Consider the following 18,792-nt stretch of genomic DNA (forward strand, 5'->3'; position numbering starts at 1 on the left):
CCCCTCCCTCATCTGCTGCGGCTGCACACAGCTCCCTGCCACTAAAGCTCGCACCCTCTACCTCATGTGCTGCAGCTGCACACAGCTCCCTCCAAAGGAACCTCGCACCCTCTCCCTCATGTGCTGCACCTTTTTACAAATTGTATGGTCTTTTTTACAAGTCCGTGCCGTACAGCTTTTCCCGATCCGATTTGTAAGGTTCGGGCCGATCTGTATGTATTTTTCCCGTACGAATCGTACTACACGGGTTGGAAGGGACTTGTACAATTTGTATGGAAAAAAATAGAGATCCGATTTGTATTGGAAATAAAAATCCAGGATCAGAATCTGCCCCCTTGTGTGCCCCAGGTATGTCTCATTCCTTTCAGCCCTGCCTAGTTTAATACACAAAATCCTGTCTGGGGTGGTGCTCGCACCTCCCAAGGCAGGAAACCCTTTGTCCAAGCCTCCCTCGCTGGAAGGACTCCCAGCAGCAGGAGGTCAGACTTGTGTCTTAGCAGCAGCATCAATTTTGTGATGCTTAGGCTCTGTTTAACTTTAACCGGGGTTCTAGTTAGGTACATGTTGTGTCCCTCTAGAAGGGTGGAATGCTACCCCGGTTGCCAGAACTGGTGAGGGGGTAGTATTCCAAATCGTATGACACCTTACTCGACATGTTTTGATAAAGCCAAACCAGAGTTAGCATTTAACCGCGAGGTTCATAATGCACTTAAGAGTATATGGTATGGCAATATCCTAGAACAGCTATAAGGACATGGTTCCGAAAGCTGCAGACAGGCTCAGCTCATGCTAGAGCACCATCTCACATAAAACCAAGCACTCTGCCTCCAGGATTGTTAAGGCCTGCCATAGGAGTGACTTATAGGTATATATGTGTCTAGATATAGGTTAGATATAGGTATACTATATCTAAAGCAAAGGGTGATTACACCACCTTGCCCTAGCTGAGTGATCAGCCAGTTGTGTCAAATGTAAAGGCTAGTCAGGGGTGGCATAATACATGCTGCAGCCCCTGTTAGGCCTTGGATGCACCTATGCCCTGGGTACCTAGGGTACACTGTACAGGGGCTCATAAGGTGATCCCTCCCAATTGGTAATGCACCTAAAGTGCATTGGTGTGAATTTAGAAAGAGAACAGCAGGGCTGTGGGTCTGATTGGCAGGCCCACAGCCACATTAAGTCGAAAACCAGTGAAGCAAAAAGCAAAAAGTGGGGTGACCATAGGAAAGCAGACCCTACTCTCCTACACCTCCCAAGGAAGCTCACACCCTGTCCCTCATGTGCTGAAGCTGCACACAGCTCCTTCCCAAGGAACTCGCACCCTCTCCCTCATGTGCTGCGGCTGCACACAGCTCCCTCCCAAGGAAGCTCGCACCCTCTCCCTCATGTGCTGAAGCTGCACACAGCTCAAGCTGCACACAGCTCCCTCCCAAGGAAGCTCGCACCCTCTCCCTCATGTGCTGAAGCTGCACACATCTCCTTCCCAAGGAAGCTCGCACCCTCTCCCTCATGTGCTGAAGCTGCACACAGCTCCCTCCCAAGGAAGCTCGCACCCTCTCCCTCATGTGCTGAAGCTGCACACAGCTCCTTCCCAAGGAAGCTCGCACCCTGTCCCTCATGTGCTGAAGCTGCACACAGCTCCTTCCCAAGGAACCTCGCACCCTCTCCCTCATGTGCTGAAGCTGCACACAGCTCACTCCCAAGGAACCTCGCACCCTCTCCCTCATGTGCTGAAGCTGCACACAGCTCCGTCCCAAGGAAGCTCGCACCCTCTCCCTCATGTGCTGAAGCTGCACACAGCTCCATCCCAAGGAAACTCGCACCTTCTCCCTCATGTGCTGCGGCTGCACGCAGCTCCCTCCCAAGGAAGCTCGCACCCTGTCCCTCATGTGCTGAAGCTGCACACAGCTCCCTCCCAAGGAACCTCGCACCCTCTCCCTCATGTGCTGCAGCTGCACACAGCTCCCTTCCAAGGGAGCTCGCACCCTATCCCTTGTGTGCTGCAGCTGTACACAGCTCCCTGCCACTGAAGCTCGCACCCTCTCCCTCATGTGCTGTGGCTGCACACAGCTCCCTCCCAAGGAAGCTCGCACCCTCTCCCTCATCTGCTGCAGCTGCACACAGCTCCCTCCCAAGGAAGCTCGCACCCTCTCCCTCATCTGCTGCAGCTGCACACAGCTACCTCCCAAGGAAGATCGCACCCTCTCCCTCATCTGCTGCGGCTGCACACAGCTCCCTGCCACTGAAGCTCGCACCCTCTCCCTCATGTGCTGCAGCTGCACTCAGCTCCCTCCCAAGGAACCTCGCACCCTCTCCCTCATGTGCTGCAGCTGCACACAGCCCCCTCCGAAGGAAGCTCGCACCCCCTCCCTCATCTGCTGAAGCTGCACATAGCTCCCTGCCAAGGGAGCTCGCACCCTCTCCCTCATGTGCTGCGGCTGCACACAGCTCCCTGCCACTGAAGCTCGCACCCTCTCCCTCATCTGCTGTGGCTGCACACAGCTCCCTGCCACTGAAGCTCGCACCCTCTCCCTCATGTGCTGCAGCTGCACACAGCTCCCTCCCAAGGAACCTCGCACCCTCTCCCTCATGTGCTGCAGCTGCACACAGCTCCCTCCCAAGGAAGCTCGCACCCTGTCCCTCATCTGCTGCAGCTGCACACAGCTCCCTCCCAAGGAAGCTCGCACCCTCTCCCTCATCTGCTGCGGCTGCGCACAGCTCCCTGCCACTGAAGCTCGCACCCTCTCCCTCATGTGCTGCAGCTGCACACAGACCCCTCCGAAGAAAGCTCGCACCCTCTCCCTCATCTTCTGAAGCTGCACACAGCTCCCTGCCAAGGGAGCTCGCACCCTCTCCCTCATGTGCTGCGGCTGCACACAGCTCCCTGCCACTGAAGCTCGCACCCGCTCCCTCATGTGCTGCAGCTGCACACAGCTCCCTCCCAAGGGAGCTCGCACCCTCTCCCTCATGTGCTGCAGCTGTACACAGCTCCCTGCCACTGAAGCGCGCACCCTCTCCCTCATCTGCTGCGGCTGCACACAGCTCCCTGCCAATGAAGCTCGCACCCTCTCCCTCATGTGCCACAGCTGCACACAGCTCCCTCCCAAGGGAGCTCACACCCTCTCCCTCATGTGCTGTGGCTGCACACAGCTCCCTCCCAAGGAAGCTCGCCCCCTCTCCCTCATCTGCTGCAGCTGCACACAGCTCCCTCCCAAGGAAGCTCGCACCCTCTCCCTCATCTGCTGCAGCTGCACACAGCTCCCTCCCAAGGAAGCTTGCACCCCCTCCCTCATCTGCTGCGGCTGCACACAGCTCCCTGCCACTAAAGCTCGCACCCTCTACCTCATGTGCTGCAGCTGCACACAGCTCCCTTCAAAGGAACCTCGCACCCTCTCCCTCATGTGCTGCACCTTTTTACAAATTGTATGGTCTTTTTTACAAGTCCGTGCCGTACAGCTTTTCCCGATCCGATTTGTAAGGTTCGGGCCGATCTGTATGTATTTTTCCCGTACGAATCGTACTACACGGGTTGGAAGGGACTTGTACAATTTGTATGGAAAAAAATAGAGATCCGATTTGTATTGGAAATAAAAATCCAGGATCAGAATCTGCCCCCTTGTGTGCCCCAGGCATGTCTCATTCCTTTCAGCCCTGCCTAGTTTAATACACAAAATCCTGTCTGGGGTGGTGCTCGCACCTCCCAAGGCAGGAAACCCTTTGTCCAAGCCTCCCTCGCTGGAAGGATTCCCAGTAGCAGGAGGTCAGACTTTGTTCTTAGCAGCAGCATCAATTTTGTGATGCTTAGGCTCTGTTTAACTTTAACCGGGGTTCTAGTTAGGTACATGTTGTGTCCCTCTAGAAGGGTGGAATGCTACCCCGGTTGCCAGAACTGGTGAGGGGGTAGTATTCCAAATCGTATGACACCTTACTCGACATGTTTTGATAAAGCCAAACCAGAGTTAGCATTTAACCGCGAGGTTCATAATGCACTTAAGAGTATATGGTATGGCAATATCCTAGAACAGCTATAAGGACATGGTTCCGAAAGCTGCAGACAGGCTCAGCTCATGCTAGAGCACCATCTCACATAAAACCAAGCACTCTGCCTCCAGGATTGTTAAGGCCTGCCATAGGAGTGACTTATAGGTATATATGTGTCTAGATAAAGGTTAGATATAGGTATACTATATCTAAAGCAAAGGGTGATTACACCACCTTGCCCTAGCTGAGTGATCAGCCAGTTGTGTCAAATGTAAAGGCTAGTCAGGGGTGGCATAATACATGCTGCAGCCCCTGTTAGGCCTTGGATGCACCTATGCCCTGGGTACCTAGGGTACACTGTACAGGGGCTCATAAGGTGATCCCTCCCAATTGGTAATGCACCTAAAGTGCATTGGTGTGAATTTAGAAAGAGAACAGCAGGGCTGTGGGTCTGATTGGCAGGCCCACAGCCACATTAAGTCGAAAACCAGTGAAGCAAAAAGCAAAAAGTGGGGTGACCATAGGAAAGCAGACCCTACTCTCCTACACCTCCCAAGGAAGCTCACACCCTGTCCCTCATGTGCTGAAGCTGCACACAGCTCCTTCCCAAGGAACTCGCACCCTCTCCCTCATGTGCTGCGGCTGCACACAGCTCCCTCCCAAGGAAGCTCGCACCCTCTCCCTCATGTGCTGAAGCTGCACACAGCTCAAGCTGCACACAGCTCCCTCCCAAGGAAGCTCGCACCCTCTCCCTCATGTGCTGAAGCTGCACACAGCTCCTTCCCAAGGAAGCTCGCACCCTCTCCCTCATGTGCTGAAGCTGCACACAGCTCCCTCCCAAGGAAGCTCGCACCCTCTCCCTCATGTGCTGAAGCTGCACACAGCTCCTTCCCAAGGAAGCTCGCACCCTGTCCCTCATGTGCTGAAGCTGCACACAGCTCCTTCCCAAGGAACCTCGCACCCTCTCCCTCATGTGCTGAAGCTGCACACAGCTCACTCCCAAGGAACCTCGCACCCTCTCCCTCATGTGCTCAAGCTGCACACAGCTCCGTCCCAAGGAAGCTCGCACCCTCTCCCTCATGTGCTGAAGCTGCACACAGCTCCATCCCAAGGAAACTCGCACCTTCTCCCTCATGTGCTGCGGCTGCACGCAGCTCCCTCCCAAGGAAGCTCGCACCCTGTCCCTCATGTGCTGAAGCTGCACACAGCTCCCTCCCAAGGAACCTCGCACCCTCTCCCTCATGTGCTGCAGCTGCACACAGCTCCCTTCCAAGGGAGCTCGCACCCTATCCCTCGTGTGCTGCAGCTGTACACAGCTCCCTGCCACTGAAGCTCGCACCCTCTCCCTCATGTGCTGTGGCTGCACACAGCTCCCTCCCAAGGAAGCTCGCACCCTCTCCCTCATCTGCTGCAGCTGCACACAGCTCCCTCCCAAGGAAGCTCGCACCCTCTCCCTCATCTGCTGCAGCTTCACACAGCTACCTCCCAAGGAAGATCGCACCCTCTCCCTCATCTGCTGCGGCTGCACACAGCTCCCTGCCACTGAAGCTCGCACCCTCTCCCTCATGTGCTGCAGCTGCACACAGCTCCCTCCCAAGGAACCTCGCACCCTCTCCCTCATGTGCTGCAGCTGCACACAGCCCCCTCCGAAGGAAGCTCGCACCCCCTCCGTCATCTGCTGAAGCTGCACACAGCTCCCTGCCAAGGGAGGTCGCACCCTCTCCCTCATGTGCTGCGGCTGCACACAGCTCCCTGCCACTGAAGCTCGCACCCTCTCCCTCATCTGCTGCGGCTGCACACAGCTCCCTGCCACTGATGCTCGCACCCTCTGCCTCATATCCTGAAGCTGCACACAGCTCCTTCCCAAGGAACCTCGCACCCTCTCCCTCATGTGCTGAAGCTGCACACAGCTCCCTCCCAAGGAAGCTCGCACCCTCTCCCTCATGTGCTGAAGCTGCACACAGCTCCCTCCCAAGGAAGATTGCACCCTCTCCCTCATCTGCTGAGCTGCACACAGCTCCCTGCCACTGAAGCTCGCACCCTCTCCCTCATGTGCTGCAGCTGCACACAGCTCCCTCCCAAGGAACCTCGCACCCTCTCCCTCATGTGCTGCAGCTGCACACAGCTCCCTCCCAAGGAAGCTCGCACCCTGTCCCTCATCTGCTGCAGCTGCACACAGCTCCCTCCCAAGGAAGCTCGCACCCTCTCCCTCATCTGCTGCGGCTGCGCACAGCTCCCTGCCACTGAAGCTCGCACCCTCTCCCTCATGTGCTGCAGCTGCACACAGACCCCTCCGAAGGAAGCTCGCACCCTCTCCCTCATCTTCTGAAGCTGCACACAGCTCCCTGCCAAGGGAGCTCGCACCCTCTCCCTCATGTGCTGCGGCTGCACACATCTCCCTGCCACTGAAGCTCGCACCCTCTCCCTCATCTGCTGCAACTGCACACAGCTCCCTGCCACTGAAGCTCGCACCCGCTCCCTCATGTGCTGCAGCTGCACACAGCTCCCTCCCAAGGGAGCTCGCACCCTCTCCCTCATGTGCTGCAGCTGTACACAGCTCCCTGCCACTGAAGCGTGCACCCTCTCCCTCATCTGCTGCGGCTGCACACAGCTCCCTGCCAATGAAGCTCGCACCCTCTCCCTCATGTGCCACAGCTGCACACAGCTCCCTCCCAAGGGAGCTCACACCCTCTCCCTCATGTGCTGTGGCTGCACACAGCTCCCTCCCAAGGAAGCTCGCCCCCTCTCCCTCATCTGCTGCAGCTGCACACAGCTCCCTCCCAAGGAAGCTCGCACCCTCTCCCTCATCTGCTGCAGCTGCACACAGCTCCCTCCCAAGGAAGCTCGCACCCCCTCCCTCATCTGCTGCGGCTGCACACAGCTCCCTGCCACTAAAGCTCGCACCCTCTACCTCATGTGCTGCAGCTGCACACAGCTCCCTCCAAAGGAACTGTTAGACGGACCGGGAGGGTCGGCCGAGATTACGGGGAGAGGTCTCCAGGGAGAGCCGTCTCCAACGACTGTACAGATAAGTAACTTCCCCCCCACAGACGGACGCCACACAAGACTGAAGGTTAACGAGACTTTATATGCAATTCTTAGGTTACGATGGTATGATACAAGGAGGTCTGGACTCTGGGGTCCCCTCGATTCTAGTCTTTGGTTGAGGAAAGGGGTAGCGGGACAGTCTTAGTTACCAATGAGTACAAAATAGCTCTCAATCCTCGAGCTCGGCGTTCTAGATGATCGGGCCGTGGCGGAGCCAAGCAGGTCCCGAGGTGGACGAAGGAAAACGACGGTCCGCGGCGGAGCCTGCAGGTCCCGGTGAAGATGACGGTTACAACGGTCCGCGGCCACGCCAGCAGATCCCGACGACGATGAAGGATGAAGGTTACGACGGCTGTGGCAGCGCCAACAGGCAGGATGATGGTGCACAGGACAGAGCTACGGCAGCGCCAGTAGTCCGTCCAGGATGAGTTCCTCTTTACGTCTCTCGACTCCAAGATACAACTGCCTTCCTGCTCTGGAGCTGCCCCAGTTATAGGGCTGGCGTGCTTTGATGTCCGGACCCTCGCACTTGGAGGTCGGGAGGTCCGGGATGAGGGAGTCCAGACACCCAGCAGGGGGGTGGAGCCAGCGCCCGGGGAGGCGATGGGCGAGCGGCACTTGGCGGGGGAGAGCCATCGGCACCTCTTTCTCCCATCGACTTGCCAAGTAGCCCGCTCACCTCCTGGGTGGAGGGTGGTGCCGGAATGTCTGAGGCCGGGCTAGGCCCAGGGTTGAGGTCGATCGGGGGCCAGGCGGCCTCGTGGTGAAGTGTCCAAGATGGCGGCCCAGGCTGGGCGCGTGGGCCGGCAGCGGATCGGACCCACAGGGTTAACGAGTTCGAGGGCAGGGGTCCCTGAGGGGACGGAGGACGTGCAATGGTGGTGTGTGGTACTTGCGTGACCGGGCTCGGGCCTGGTTGGGCCGGGGGAGAGCGGCCCTTCATGTGGCCTGTCCAACATGCGTCCCCCCCAGCTGAAGGCGGGGAGAGTTACCCATCCTCTTGGGGACTCTCCTCGTCGAGGCGGAAAAACCGGGACAGGCCATCCGCGTTGGCGTGATCTGGCCCAGGCCGGTGTTCGACTGTGAAGTCCATACCTTGCAAGGAGATGGACCAGCGTAGCAACTTTGGGTTTTCCCCCCGCATATGCATCAGCCACTGCAGGGGTCGGTGGTCGGTCTGCACCCGAAAGTGGGTGCCAAAAAGGTAGGGCCGGAGCTTCTTGAGGGCCCATACCACAGCGAAGGCTTCCCTCTCTATGGTGCTCCAGCGTTGCTCCCGTGGTAGGAGTCTCCGGCTGATGAAGGCCACCGGTTGATCAAGGCCTTCGGGGTTCACTTGAGACAGGACCGCCCCAATGCCCTGGTCGGAGGCGTCCGTCTGGACGACGAACTCCCGGCTGTAGTCTGGGGCTTGGAGCACAGGAGCGGAACACATGGCGGCCTTCAACTGTTCGAATGCCGTTTGACACTCTGGGGTCCAGTTCACTTTCTTGGGCTGATTCTTTGACGTGAGTTCTGTGAGAGGCCCCACTATGGTACCATAGTCTTTCACGAACCTTCGGTAATAGCCCGTGAGGCCCAGGAAGGCTCGTACCTCGGTTTGGGTGATGGGGGGCTGCCAGTCCTGGATGGCGGCAATTTTCAGCTGTAGAGGGGCCACTAGGCCGCTTCCCACCTGGTGTCCGAGGTAGGTCACAGACCCTTGTCCAATTTGACACTTGCTGGCCTTGATCGTGAGGCCAGCTCGCTGAAGGGCTTGCAGCACTGCTCGGAGGTGGTGGAGGTGCTCGGTCCAATGGTGGCTGTACACAGCGATGTCGTCTAGGTAGGCGGCGCTGAACCCTTCGAGCCCCGCCAGGACCTGATTGACGAGCCGTTGGAAAGTCGCTGGGGCATTCTTCATGCCGAAGGGCATGACCGTAAAATGGTAGTGGCCATCGGGGGTGGAGAAGGCAGAACGTTCTTGTGCTCGGGGTGTGAGGCCGATCTGCCAATAACCTGCTGTCAGGTCAAAGATGCTGAGGTAGCGGGCAGCTCCCATTCGGTCGACCAGTTCATCTGCCCGGGGGATGGGATGTGCGTCTGTTCTGGTGACTTCATTCAGACCCCGGTAGTCGACGCAGAACCGGAGTTCTGGTGTGGTTCCGGGGGCGGCTGCTTTGGGGACCAGTACGACCGGGCTGGCCCATGGACTGTCTGAGGGCTCGATGACCCCGAGCGTGAGCATCTTGGCCACTTCCGCCTGGATGCAGGCCCGTACCCGATCAGGTACGCGGTAGGCCCGGTGGCGGATAGGAGGGCTGTCTCCGGTGTCCACATCGTGCACACACCAGGAAGTGACACCGGGGGTGAGGGAGAACAGACTGGCGAATTGTGACAGGAGGGCTTGACACTCTTGGCGTTGTTCTCTGGTGAGGGTCTCCGAGAGTCGGACCCCATCCACGGAGCCGTCTTGCTCCTGGGTCCGCAGGAGGTCAGGGAGAGGCTCGGAGTCGTCTTCAACCCCATTGTCTGTGGCCATCAGGAGGCTGAGTTCTGTTCGTGCAAAGTGGGGTTTCAGTCTGTTGGTGTGGAGGACCCGGAGTGGGTTCCGGGAGGACTCCATATCGATGAGATAGGTGGCAGGACCCTTGCGCTCGACTACCTTGAAGGGCCCCGTCCATTTGTCTTGGAGAGCGCATGGCTCCGTGGGGGACATTACCCATACCTGTTGCCCCGGTTCGAATTCAATGGATGAGGCGTTCTGGTCATACCATTTTTTCATGTCCTCCTGACTGGCCTCTAGGTTGGCTTTTGCTAGGTCTCTGAACCGCTGGGACTGGTTGCGGAGGGTGAGGAGGTACCGGAAGACATCTGGAGGGTTCTTGGCCGGAGGCATCTCCCAGCCTTCTTTGATCAGGCTGAGCGGCCCCCGCACTGGGTGCCCGTATAGCAGTTCAAATGGGCTGAAGCCTAGGGATTTCTGTGGGACTTCTCGGTAGGCGAAGAGGAGGCACGGCAGCAGCACATCCCACTGGCGACGGAGGGGCTCTTCCAATCCCCCGATCATCCCTTTTAGCGTGCGGTTGAACCGCTCAACAAGTCCGTTCCCTTGGGGGTGATAGGGGGTCGTGAATCGGTAGGTGACCCCACACTGTTGCCAGAGGGATTTCATGTATTTAGAGATAAAGTTCGTGCCTCTGTCGCTGACGACTTCTCGGGGGAACCCCACACGGGAGAAGATCCCCATCAGGGCCCGGCCGACCACTGGGGCTGTCACGGTCCGGAGAGGAACAGCCTCAGGGTAGCGGGTGGCGTGGTCCACTAGCACCAGGATGAAGCGATGGCCTTGTTTTGTGCGCGGGTCCAGGGGTCCCACAATGTCTATTCCGACCCTCTCAAATGGGGTCGTGACTACTGGAAAAGGTTGCAAGGGGGCCTTTAGTTTGCGGCCGCTCTTCCCACTGGCTTGGCACGTGGGGCAAGATCGGCAATGCTGGTGCACATCGTTTCTCATTTTGGGCCAGAAGAAGTGGGTCACTAGGCGACTGTAGGTTTTATCTTGTCCCAGGTGCCCTGCCAGGGGGACATCGTGGGCCAGGTTTAGCAGGAAGTCTCTAAAGCGGAGGGGCACTACTAGTACTCGGTTGGCCCCCAGCTCGGCGATTCTTTGCTCGCTGTACAACAGATCATCGTCCCAGTAGACCCAATGAGTTCCGGAGGTATCCCCTGCACTTTGGGCGAGCGCTTGTTGGCGGAGTCCCTCGAGGGAGGGACAGGTCTTCTGTTCCTGGCGAAATTGTTCTTGTGTGGGCCCCCCCTCTTGGGCCCACTGGTCAAGGTTAGCGAAGTCGGAAGGTTGAGCAGGTTCGGGGGGGGTGTCATGGTCGGTGGTCTCGGCTGGGGCGACCGGAGGCGGTGGCGCCGGCCATTCTGGTTCTTCCGGGTGATGGTTGGCACGGACGGCCATGGACCGGGTGGTGACGCACGCCCAGTCTGGGACGCCTAACATCCCCAAGTGTTCTCTTCGCTCCACGGCTGCCCACGGGGAGCTCTCCAGGTCATTTCCGAGGAGGCAGTCCACGGGGGCGTCGTCTCGGACCGTTACCTTCAACATGCCGGAGACCCCTCCCCACTCAAAGGGGACGCAGGCCATCCGACACAGACTTTCCGAGTTGTCGGCTGATCGCACAGGGCAGAGAATGTTCGGTAGATATTGTTCTGGGGTCACCAGGTGACAGCGGACGGCTGTTACACTGGCCCCGGTGTCCCGAAGGGCTTCGGCCCGTCGTCCATTGATGCTCACCCATTGGCCGTACTTCTGGGTGTTAGCGGGTAGGGGGACCCGCGGGACCATGTCTCTTCCCCCTAAGCACGCGAGAGTCATGGCGGCTGGCTCCCACTCTTGATCCTCTTGCTCGTCTGTTTCTTGTTCCTCGGAGATCTGTTCTTCCCCTAGTGCCGCGGCGGCCACTTGGCGGGGTTTTGGACTCTGATACTGCGGGCAGCTTGGGTCGTTTGCATAGTGGCCGACTCGTTGGCATCGGTGACACGTGACATTGGCTCTGTACCCCGGTCGCGCCGGGGTGCTGCCCCGGTTGGCCGGGGGGGTGGTGCTGGCAGCGGGGGCGGCCGGAGTGTTGTCTCTTCCTCGTCCTTGGCCCCCTCCTCCTCCTCTGGGTCGGTGGTGACCATTGTTGTTCCTGTTCTGCTCGTAGGACCCATTCCGGCCCACTCTGGTGATCTCCCACCGGTCAGCTTCGGCTGCGAGCTGCCGGGGATCGGTTAACTTGCTGTCGAGGAGGTGTTGGCGTAGTTCAATGAAGCAATTGTTGGACAGATGCTCCCATACCATCAGATTGAACAGCTGCTCGTATGTCGTGACGTTGTTTCCTCTGATCCAGCCTTCGAAAGCTCGGCTAAAGTACGTTACATAGTCCACCCAAGTTGTACCCGGGATGCGGGTGCAGTCTCGGAACCTCTGACGGTACATCTCGGGCGTGAGGCCATAGCGGGTGAGGAGGGCCGCTTTCATATGGTCGTAGGAGGTCATCTGGTGGTCTGGGAGCTGTAACAGGGTATCGCGGCCCTCATTGAGGAATCTGCCCCATAGGCCGGCTCCCCAATCGTTTCTATCGATCCGGTGCGCAGTCATAGCGATTTCATAGGCCTTAAACCATTGCTGGATGTCGTCCTCTCGGAAATATTCTCGGACAACATCCTTGGGGATGTGTACTTTTTTCTCCGTGGTCCCTGGGGTGTGTGGTCTCTCGGGCACCCCTAACTCTTTATTCTGCTTGCGCAGGTTGATCTCGGCTAGGTTCCGTTCGTGCTCGTACGCCAGTTTCTTTTCCTCGAGCTCCCTTTGTCTCTGTTTCTCCTCTCTTTCTTCTCGGAGACGTAGGTGCTCTAAGTTGATTTTTTGTTCGGCCAACTTGAGTTCTACGTCCATCTTGAGTCGGGCCATTTCTAACTCGTGTAGTCGGGTTTTTTCTCTTTCTTGGATCTCGTCTTGCGAGAGACCGGCTCTTTGCCCTTCAGGGGCCGTGTTGGTTTTTTTCGCGGTGCTTTGCTCAGGGGCTTCGGCATCCCCGGTCTCTGCCCAAGATTCTAGGGCATGCTTAAAATCGTCCTTGGTGCTTAGTCCGGTGGTAGCGATACCTAGTTCGATGCAGAACTGCTTTAGTTCACGATGGCTGTACTCCTCTAGTTTTTCCATTTGGAACTTCTCAGTTGATCCGCTTTCTTTAGTTGTCATTGTGGTTCGTTGTGGGGTGAGCTACTCTCTGTACGTTATGCGGTGATTCGGATCGCGCCGCTGGCCACCAATGTTAGACGGACCGGGAGGGTCGGCCGAGATTACGGGGAGAGGTCTCCAGGGAGAGCCGTCTCCAACGACTGTACAGATAAGTAACTTCCCCCCCACAGACGGACGCCACACAAGACTGAAGGTTAACGAGACTTTATATGCAATTCTTAGGTTACGATGGTATGATACAAGGAGGTCTGGACTCTGGGGTCCCCTCGATTCTAGTCTTTGGTTGAGGAAAGGGGTAGCGGGACAGTCTTAGTTACCAATGAGTACAAAATAGCTCTCAATCCTCGAGCTCGGCGTTCTAGATGATCGGGCCGTGGCGGAGCCAAGCAGGTCCCGAGGTGGACGAAGGAAAACGACGGTCCGCGGCGGAGCCTGCAGGTCCCGGTGAAGATGACGGTTACAACGGTCCGCGGCCACGCCAGCAGATCCCGACGACGATGAAGGATGAAGGTTACGACGGCTGTGGCAGCGCCAACAGGCAGGATGATGGTGCACAGGACAGAGCTACGGCAGCGCCAGTAGTCCGTCCAGGATGAGTTCCTCTTTACGTCTCTCGACTCCAAGATACAACTGCCTTCCTGCTCTGGAGCTGCCCCAGTTATAGGGCTGGCGTGCTTTGATGTCCGGACCCTCGCACTTGGAGGTCGGGAGGTCCGGGATGAGGGAGTCCAGACACCCAGCAGGGGGGTGGAGCCAGCGCCCGGGGAGGCGATGGGCGAGCGGCACTTGGCGGGGGAGAGCCATCGGCACCTCTTTCTCCCATCGACTTGCCAAGTAGCCCGCTCACCTCCTGGGTGGAGGGTGGTGCCGGAATGTCTGAGGCCGGGCTAGGCCCAGGGTTGAGGTCGATCGGGGGCCAGGCGGCCTCGTGGTGAAGTGTCCAAGATGGCGGCCCAGGCTGGGCGCGTGGGCCGGCAGCGGATCGGACCCACGGGGTTAACGTGTTCGAGGGCAGGGGTCCCTGAGGGGACGGAGGACGTGCAATGGTGGTGTGTGGTACTTGCGTGACCGGGCTCGGGCCTGGTTGGGCCGGGGGAGAGCGGCCCTTCATGTGGCCTGTCCAACAGGAACCTCGCACCCTCTCCCTCATGTGCTGCACCTTTTTACAAATTGTATGGTCTTTTTTACAAGTCCGTGCCGTACAGCTTTTCCCGATCCGATTTGTAAGGTTCGGGCCGATCTGTATGTATTTTTCCCGTACGAATCGTACTACACGGGTTGGAAGGGACTTGTACAATTTGTATGGAAAAAAATAGAGATCCGATTTGTATTGGAAATAAAAATCCAGGATCAGAATCTGCCCCCTTGTGTGCCCTAGGCATGTCTCATTCCTTTCAGCCCTGCCTAGTTTAATACACAAAATCCTGTCTGGGGTGGTGCTCGCACCTCCCAAGGCAGGAAACCCTTTGTCCAAGCCTCCCTCGCTGGAAGGACTCCCAGCAGCAGGAGGTCAGACTTGTGTCTTAGCAGCAGCATCAATTTTGTGATGCTTAGGCTCTGTTTAACTTTAACCGGGGTTCTAGTTAGGTACATGTTGTGTCCCTCTAGAAGGGTGGAATGCTACCCCGGTTGCCAGAACTGGTGAGGGGGTAGTATTCCAAACCGTATGACACCTTACTCGACATGTTTTGATAAAGCCAAACCAGAGTTAGCATTTAACCGCGAGGTTCATAATGCACTTAAGAGTATATGGTATGGCAATATCCTAGAACAGCTATAAGGACATGGTTCCGAAAGCTGCAGACAGGCTCAGCTCATGCTAGAGCACCATCTCACATAAAACCAAGCACTCTGCCTCCAGGATTGTTAAGGCCTGCCATAGGAGTGACTTATAGGTATATATGTGTCTAGATATAGGTTAGATATAGGTATACTATATCTAAAGCAAAGGGTGATTACACCACCTTGCCCTAGCTGAGTGATCAGCCAGTTGTGTCAAATGTAAAGGCTAGTCAGGGGTGGCATAATACATGCTGCAGCCCCTGTTAGGCCTTGGATGCACCTATGCCCTGGGTACCTAGGGTACACTGTACAGGGGCTCATAAGGTGATCCCTCCCAATTGGTAATGCACCTAAAGTGCATTGGTGTGAATTTAGAAAGAGAACAGCAGGGCTGTGGGTCTGATTGGCAGGCCCACAGCCACATTAAGTCGAAAACCAGTGAAGCAAAAAGCAAAAAGTGGGGTGACCATAGGAAAGCAGACCCTACTCTCCCACACCTCCCAAGGAAGCTCACACCCTGTCCCTCATGTGCTGAAGCTGCACACAGCTCCTTCCCAAGGAACTCGCACCCTCTCCCTCATGTGCTGCGGCTGCACACAGCTCCCTCCCAAGGAAGCTCCCACCCTCTCCCTCATGTGCTGAAGCTGCACACAGCTCAAGCTGCACACAGCTCCCTCCCAAGGAAGCTAGCACCCTGTCCCTCATGTACTGAAGCTGCACACAGCTCCTTCCCAAGGAACCTCGCACCCTCTCCCTCATGTGCTGAAGCTGCACACAGCTCCCTCCCAAGGAAGCTCGCACCCTCTCCCTCATGTGCTGAAGCTGCACACAGCTCCTTCCCAAGGAACTCGCACCCTCTCCCTCATGTGCTGCGGCTGCACACAGCTCCCTCCCAAGGAAGCTCGCACCCTCTCCCTCATGTGCTAAAGCTGCACACAGCTCAAGCTGCACACAGCTCCCTCCCAAGGAAGCTAGCACCCTGTCCCTCATGTACTGAAGCTGCACACAGCTCCTTCCCAAGGAACCTCGCACCCTCTCCCTCATGTGCTGAAGCTGCACACAGCTCCCTCCCAAGGAAGCTCGCACCCTCTCCCTCATGTGCTGAAGCTGCACACAGCTCCTTCCCAAGGAAGCTCGCACCCTGTCCCTCATGTGCTGAAGCTGCACACAGCTCCTTCCCAAGGAACCTCGCACCCTCTCCCTCATGTGCTGAAGCTGCACACAGCTCACTCCCAAGGAACCTCGAACCCTCTCCCTCATGTGCTGAAGCTGCACACAGCTCCGTCCCAAGGAAGCTCGCACCCTCTCCCTCATGTGCTGAAGCTGCAAACAGCTCCATCCCAAGGAAACTCGCACCTTCTCCCTCATGTGCTGCGGCTGCACGCAGCTCCCTCCCAAGGAAGCTCGCACCCTGTCCCTCATGTGCTGAAGCTGCACACAGCTCCCTCCCAAGGAACCTCGCACCCTCTCCATCATGTGCTGCAGCTGCACACAGCTCCCTTCCAAGGGAGCTCGCACCCTCTCCCTCGTGTGCTGCAGCTGTACACAGCTCCCTGCCACTGAAGCTCGCACCCTCTCCCTCATGTGCTGTGGCTGCACACAGCTCCCTCCCAAGGAAGCTCGCACCCTCTCCCTCATCTGCTGCAGCTGCACACAGCTCCCTCCCAAGGAAGCTCGCACCTTCTCCCTCATCTGCTGCAGCTGCACACAGCTACCTCCCAAGGAAGATCGCACCCTCTCCCTCATCTGCTGCGGCTGCACACAGCTCCCTGCCACTGAAGCTCGCACCCTCTCCCTCATGTGCTGCAGCTGCACACAGCTCCCTCCCAAGGAACCTCGCACCCTCTCCCTCATGTGCTGCAGCTGCACACAGCCCCCTCCGAAGGAAGCTCGCACCCTCTCCCTCATCTGCTGAAGCTGCACACAGCTCCCTGCCAAGGGAGCTCGCACCCTCTCCTTCATGTGCTGCGGCTGCACACAGCTCCCTGCCACTGAAGCTCGCACCCTCTCCCTCATCTGCTGCGGCTGCACACAGCTCCCTGCCACTGAAGCTCGCACCCTCTGCCTCATGTGCTGAAGCTGCACACAGCTCCTTCCCAAGGAACCTCGCACCCTCTCCCTCATGTGCTGAAGCTGCACACAGCTCCCTCCCAAGGAAGCTCGCACCCTCTCCCTCATGTGCTGAAGCTGCACACAGCTCCCTCCCAAGGAAGATTGCACCCTCTCCCTCATCTGCTGTGGCTGCACACAGCTCCCTGCCACTGAAGCTCGAACCCTCTCCCTCATGTGCTGCAGCTGCACACAGCTCCCTCCCAAGGAACCTCGCACCCTCTCCCTCATGTGCTGCAGCTGCACACAGCCCCCTCCGAAGGAAGCTCGCACCCTCTCCCTCATCTGCTGAAGCTGCACACAGCTCCCTGCCAAGGGAGCTCACACCCTCTCCCTCATGTGCTGCGGCTGCACACAGCTCCCTGCCACTGAAGCTCGCACCCTCTCCCTCATCTGCTGCGGCTGCACACAGCTCCCTGCCACTGAAGCTCGCACCCTCTCCCTCATGTGCTGAAGCTGCACACAGCTCCTTCCCAAGGAACCTCGCACCCTCTCCCTCATGTGCTGAAGCTGCACACAGCTCCCTCCCAAGGAAGCTCGCACTCTCTCCCTCATGTGCTGAAGCTGCACACAGCTCCTTCCCAAGGAACGTCGCACCCTCTCCCTCATGTGCTGAAGCTGCATACAGCTCCCTCCCAAGGAACCTCGCACCCTCTCCCTCATGTGCTGAAGCTGCACACAGCTCCCTCCCAAGGAAGCTCGCACCCTCTCCCTCATGTGCTGAAGCTGCACACAGCTCCCTCCCAAGGAAGCTCGCACCTTCTCCCTCATGTGCTGCGGCTGCACGCAGCTCCCTCCCAAGGAAGCTCGCACCCTCTCCCTCATGTGCTGAAGCTGCACACAGCTCCCTCCCAAGGAAGCTCGCACCCTCTCCCTCATGTGCTGAAGCTGCACACAGCTCCTTCCCAAGGAAGCTCACACCCTGTCCCTCATGTGCTGAAGCTGCACACAGCTCCTTCCCAAGGAAGCTCGCACCCTCTCCCTCATGTGCTGAAGCTGCACACAGCTCAAGCTGCACACAGCTCCCTCCCAAGGAAGCTCGCACCCTGTCCCTCATGTGCTGAAGCTGCACACAGCTCATTCCCAAGGAACCTCACACCCTCTCCCTCATGTGCTGAAGCTGCACACAGCTCCGTCCCAAGGAAGCTCGCACCCTCTCCCTCATGTGCTGAAGCTGCACACAGCTCCCTCCCAAGGAAGCTCGCACCCTCTCCCTCATGTGCTGAAGCTGCACACAGCTCCCTCCCAAGGAAGCTCGCTCCCTCTCCCTCATGTGCTGAAGCTGCACACAGCCACTCCTAAGGAAGCTTGCACCCTCTCCCTTGTGTGCGGAAGCTGCACACAGCTCCCTCCCAAGGAAGCTCGCACCCTCTCCCTCATGTGCTGTGGCTGAACACAGCTCCCTCCCATGGAAGCTCGTACCCTCTCCCTCATGTGCTGCAGCTGCACACAGCCCCCTCCCATGGAAGCTTGCACCCTCTCCCTCATGTGTTGCAGCTGCACACAGCTCTCTCTTCTTCAAAGGAAGCTCGCACCCTCTCCCTCATGTGCTGCAGCTGAACACAGCTCCCTCCCAAGGAAGATCGCACCCTCTCCCTCATGTGCTGCAGCTGCACACAGCCCCCTTCCATGGAAGCTCGCACCCTCGCCCGCATCTGCAGTAGGGGACACTCCTCCACCATAGCAGAGGAGCCGCCCCTGGGCAGTGTGTAGAGAAGCCACACAGAGTCTGTACTCACGAACAGCGCACATCTGGAGCACGGGGCCCAGCACAAGGGCCAGGGCGAGCAGGTAACAGCTAGTGCTCTTCATCTTGATATCCGATGTATGCTCTGAATTCCAAGTGGTGGGGGCCACCATATTTATAGGCCTCTGCCTGTTTGTTTGGCAACGCTGGCCAATGGGGGGCGTGGGATGGACCTGTTTCTTCCACCCACTCTGCCTCCCATTAAGAGTCACCGCCCCCTGTCCTCACCTGTCCCGGTGTTTGACGTCCTGGAGCCGGTGCCAGCATTTCCAGCGCACAGCAGAGCGCAGCAGGATGTGTCCTCGTGGGCACAGTTCCATTGTAAGACACACACCCCACAGCATAAGCAAAGCTTGAGAGTCAGAGCTGGTAACACTCCTGCTGGCAG

The 18,792-nt window shown here is 58.0% G+C and overlaps 1 long non-coding RNA gene across 1 annotated transcript in view; it reads right to left on the bottom strand.

Annotated features, from left to right (window-relative positions):
• Nucleotides 1-18,491, bottom strand: part of LOC147709770 (uncharacterized) — a 56,313-nt gene extending 37,822 nt beyond the window's left edge. The window contains exon 1 of the long non-coding RNA XR_015296728.1: nucleotides 18,397-18,491. This is a non-coding gene — a long non-coding RNA (uncharacterized LOC147709770). The remainder of the gene's footprint in view (nucleotides 1-18,396) is intronic.
• Nucleotides 18,492-18,792: the final 301 nt, after the last annotated feature.

This window comes from Lissotriton vulgaris, chromosome 6, assembly GCF_964263255.1.
Source record: "Lissotriton vulgaris chromosome 6, aLisVul1.2, whole genome shotgun sequence".
Taxonomy (NCBI): Eukaryota; Metazoa; Chordata; class Amphibia; order Caudata; family Salamandridae; genus Lissotriton; species Lissotriton vulgaris.